The sequence below is a fragment of the Myotis lucifugus genome, unplaced genomic scaffold (assembly GCF_000147115.1).
Source record: "Myotis lucifugus unplaced genomic scaffold, Myoluc2.0 scaffold_221, whole genome shotgun sequence".
In the NCBI taxonomy this organism is placed as follows: Eukaryota; Metazoa; Chordata; class Mammalia; order Chiroptera; family Vespertilionidae; genus Myotis; species Myotis lucifugus.
Window position 1 is genome coordinate 1,834,613 of NW_005871269.1, and position 4,999 is coordinate 1,839,611.

The window sequence follows — 4,999 nt, forward strand, 5'->3', positions numbered from 1 at the left end:
AAAGGTACAATCTTCCATGAACAGATGTCAGTAGATGAAGAAATAGCCAGATTAAATTTCTAAGAACTTGAGGTAATAGAGACATCAGCTCACATTGTCAAAAAAGATAACAAAGGAGATAAAAATATGATCTCTCTCTCTCTCTCTCTCTCTCTCTCTCTCTCTCTCCCTTTCTCTCTCTCAGCTCCATGCCAGTCTGCTCTGTTCTTCCCTGTGCTGCTCTGTTCTGCAAATGAGGACTCCAAATCCTCAAAGTTTGATTGTTTCAAAAAGGCACTGTCCTGATTGGTCGGAATGGAGCCTCTCTGACTTGTTGGTGAAGATGCTGATGGGGATATAGCTGCACAACTTTGTTTGGACAGGGAAAGCCTCAGTCCTATTGGCTGAAATACAACCCCATTGGACATTTCCATTATTCCTCAACATCAGAAATAGAAATAACTGTTATATTGTAAATAACTTCTTTATAAGGGCTGACTCTGATGCAGAAAAACACAGTGTAAGCAGGCAGTTCAGTGAGAGAGGGAGGCAGCTAGTGCAGGCTTCTCCCTGAAGTGCAGTTTGTGTGAGAGGCCCCTGTAGAGAAATGGATGCTAGGCTCTGTGTTTGTTTGTTTATTTGTTTGTTTGTGTTGAATTAAGGATTTGCCCTATGATTTTAAAAATGAATTCCTTATGAGAAGAAAAGAAGTTGAGTCATCTCTTTTCCTGTCCATGAATACTTGGCAGTAATTCAGTAAACCTACGAATAGCCTACGACTGAAGGCTGAACCCAGCAATTGAAACTAATGTTAAATGACAGGTATTTTCCAGTAGTTAAGGCTATGTAATTCTATGAAGGAATGTGGTTGGGTTAGGGGTCAAGTGGGGAGATGGAAATGCTTATTAAGGAAATAGCATGTGATAACTAAGTACAATGCCAGATGTCAGGCTCAGCTAATCTATATTTTGGCTATTTAGACACAATGGTGGTCAGTAGTGTTTAATTTACATTAAACTCTAATGCAATGATCGCTAAAGGCTGCCACATAATATCTTCATGCTTAATAATCCTATCTAATACAGAGGGAATATGCAAATTGACCATCATGCCATCACAAAGATGGTGGTGCCCATAGCCACAAGATGGCAGTGCCCAGTCCCCTCAGCCCCTCCAGAGTCCCACAGTCCTTTCAGCCCAGTTTGGGGGTGGGGTGGCAGGTGCACAGTGCAGCCGGACCTTCCCTCAGCCCCCCAGCTGCCCAGGGTCAGCCTGAGGTGCAGGCAAGCCTCTAATGTAGGCTGCCCAGCCACCCAGGGCCACCTGAGGCTCAGGTAACCAGGGCTGGCCAAGGTTTGCACTGCTGGTAGTGGCAGCAGCAGAGGTGTGATGGGGGCGTCACCTTCCCCTGATGGCTGGGTCACCTCCCACCCCTGAGGGCTCCTGGACTGTAAGAGGGGGCAGGCCGGGCTGAGGGACCCCCCCTCCAGTGCATGAATTTTCATGCACTAGGCCTCTAGTCTATATATATATAAGGGTAATATGCAAAGTGTCCCCTTGGGAATTTGACCAGGAGATAAGGAGTTTGATCACTCACTATGATATGTGCTGATCACCAGGGGGTGGCACAGAACATGGCGGTTTGATCAGCGGAGGCGGCAGCTGGGTTGCTGAGGGAGTGAGGAAAGGAGGAGGCAGGGAGGTGGGGAGGTAGGGAATCTGATTGGCCCTGATCACTGGTCAGGCCTAGAGACCCTGCCTGTGCACAAATTTCATACACTGGGCCTCTAGTTTGTATATAATAAAACAGAGTTATCAATGTATTTCAAATGGTGTGATTGGATTTCAGGATTATTCTTTCTCATACAACATACTTTTTTTTTTTACTACAAAAGTAATTCCTGTATAAAAATTTAAGATATATACAAATCACAAGAAAAAAACTTAACCATTGATAATCACCCAAAGAAAACATTGATCAACTTTTTAGAATATTCAAAGTATATTTTGTTATATTATCTTTTCATTAAGCTTTTTATTTTGAGAGACTTAATAGATTCATATGTAATTCTAGGAAACAATACAGACAGATCCTGGGTACTCTTTATCCAATTTACTCCAATGGTAACATCTTGCAAAACTATAGAAAAATATCAGAGGCAAGATATTAACATTAATACAGTCAAAATATAAAACATGTCTTTCACTACAAGAATCCTACAGATTGCCCTTTTATGAAGATTGAATCTGAGAATTCCCAAGTTCCATATTGAATAGCAAAACTGTAATAGAGTACCACACTATGACATGAATTTAATTCTATTGTAGATTATATTCATTCCCTTAACATTGAACATTTCTATTATTCCTCAACATCAGCAACATAAATGACTTTTATATTATAAATAACTAATCAGTCCTACCTCCACCTTTACAAAGGAGAGAAGGATCTATGATAAGCATAAAAATACTATGTGATAAAATATAAAAATAGCTAATATTTATTCAACACTTTCCATGTGCTAGACAGTGTTATTTATTTAAAGAGCATTACATCTTTTGTTTCTCACAATCCATAATAGCTGGGGAAGAGACAATGGGAAGGAGGGTAGCAAATTCACCTCTTGGCGTTACAACAGGATTGCATGTATACCAAGAAGGTATAAACTTATCTAAGAAGAAACTGAGGCTATAGGGCATTGGTTAATGATGTAGTAGAAATACCAGGGAACACAGTGGAAAGTATGGGCAGTGGGAGAGGTTTGGGTTAAGGACAAATAAGTATAAAGCATTATGGGAATAAAGGGGAGGTAGGGAGAATTGATCAGAGTACTTACTTACACTGATTGATGAAAACAGGCATGAGAATCAGGGTGGCTTTAATTTCTGTTGCCTTTTTGAGAAAGGTCAAAGGACCTAGACTGCCCAGTCTAGAGCAAAGTCAGGTTTAATGGTCATAGTCTAGGAGTTCCTGGACAGAACTAGCATCAAATACTGGCTCCACCACTCACTAGATGTGTGTGGTTGGGCTACTTACAGCACCTCCCAAAGCCTCAGCGCCCAGGTTTATAACATGAGTAGAATAATAGCAGTTAGTTGAGGAAACTTGTGCAGTCAATCTCTGTAGCACTATTGAAGACTTGGAGGATTCTCATGCCTTCAGCAAATTGTGTGATCCCTCAGAGTCTCTATTTCTTGATTTTAAAGGTGGAATAGCAGTGCCTTATTGGGGGGGGGGGTGTTGCAACAATTCATTGAGATATTGTTTATGAAGGTGATTGGAAAAAAAAGAGGTAATGCTAATATTCTTTAATGACATTGAGCCACGATTGTGTTCTGTAACTGTGTCTAAATGCACCATAAAAGGGTCCTTAAAGAAGACAGCCCCACTCTATTCTACTTTTTTCCTCTATCAGTCTGGGTTAATCTTGCACGCCAATTTAGCTTCCTTAATCCACCTGGTCCTATTAAGAGATCATTCCTGTTAGCGTCCTCACCCCAGTTTGTGGGAGAGAAATCTTGTCCAGATTTTTCCTGATGGCCACAAAAGCCAAACTCTTATTCTCTTTGATATGTGCTGATCACCAGGGCGTGGCACAGAACATGGCCGGTGATCAGCAGCAGCGGCAGTGAGGTTGCTGAGGGAGTGAGGAAAGGACAAGGCAGGGAGGTGGGGAGGTGGGGAATCTGATCGGCCCTGATCACTGGTCAGGCCTAGAGACCCTGCCTGTGCACAAATCTCATACACTGGGCCTCTAGTTTGTATAAAATATATTATATTATCTGATATAATAATTCATATCCAGTCATTGCTCCAATTTTATTCACCAGAGATTCTGGATGCCATAGACTGATCTTGCAAGAGTTTTGGGCTTTGGAGCTCATCTTTGAAAAATCTATCCCTGGTGTACTTTTTTCTTCTCTGGGGTCTTAGGGGGGAAAAAGTAATGAATTAGGCAGTGTATTAAGTTGAATACTGCCTCCCAAAAAAGATGTGTCCAAGTCTGAACCTCCAGCACCTATGAGTGTAAACTTATTTTAAAATAGGGTCTTTGCAGATGCAATTAGATTCAGGATCTCAGCATGGGATTATTCTGGATTTATAGTGGGCTCTAAATCTAATAACCACTGTAGGTACAGGAGAAAGGAGAGGGGGATTTGACCACGGAGACCCAGAGGAGAATGCCATAGGAAGATGGAGTCAGAGATTGCAGTGATGCCTCTACAAGCCAAGGAATGCCAAGGATACTCGCCATCCCTAAAAGCTAGGAGAGAGGCCAAGCAACACATTCTGCCTCATGCTTATTACTTATTATTGCTTAAACCAGATGTTTGAGACTGAGAGGAGCTGCTGCCCCCGGACCCAGGACCCACAGCCAGTTTCCGTCCCTGGAGGTGGCAGGGCCCAGGCCTGCTCTGCTGGCCCACGGGCTCCCAGTTGACCCACTGAAGCTGATTTTTTTTTTCTTGTTCACTTCAGGCTCAGTTTCTTCTTAGATAAGTTTATACCTTCTTGGTATAAATGCAATCCTGTTGTAACGCCAAGAGGTGAATTTGCTACCCTCCTTCCCATTGTCTCTTCCCCAGCTGTTATGGATTGTGAGAAACAAAAGATGTAATTAATTGTGAGAAACAGCAGAGCCTTTTATATCCTCCAGGTCTGGTTCGTCCGTTAGTGTGGAAAAGCCCCGCGCCTCCCTCCCCTCACCCTCCCCCTCCCCCTTATAGCCTTAAACTTACCGAAAACTCCTCCCTTTGTTTCCTCTCTGTTTCCCTTTTATTTTCCCCCCACCTTCCGTGCGTCTTTTATTTTTAAACAGACACAGTCCGCCCAGTGCCTCAGCCAGCACTTTTGACAACCTGGTCCAGCGAATCAAGACGACTTCTGGGTCCCGCCCAGAAGAGGGCAGGGCGCTGCGTGCGCGCCTAGCGCGCTGGGCAGGCTCTGGGCGCGAAGCCGGGAGAAGGCTGAAGGACCCGAGGCCCGAACGGCGCCCGATGCGGCTTGGTACCTGGAAAC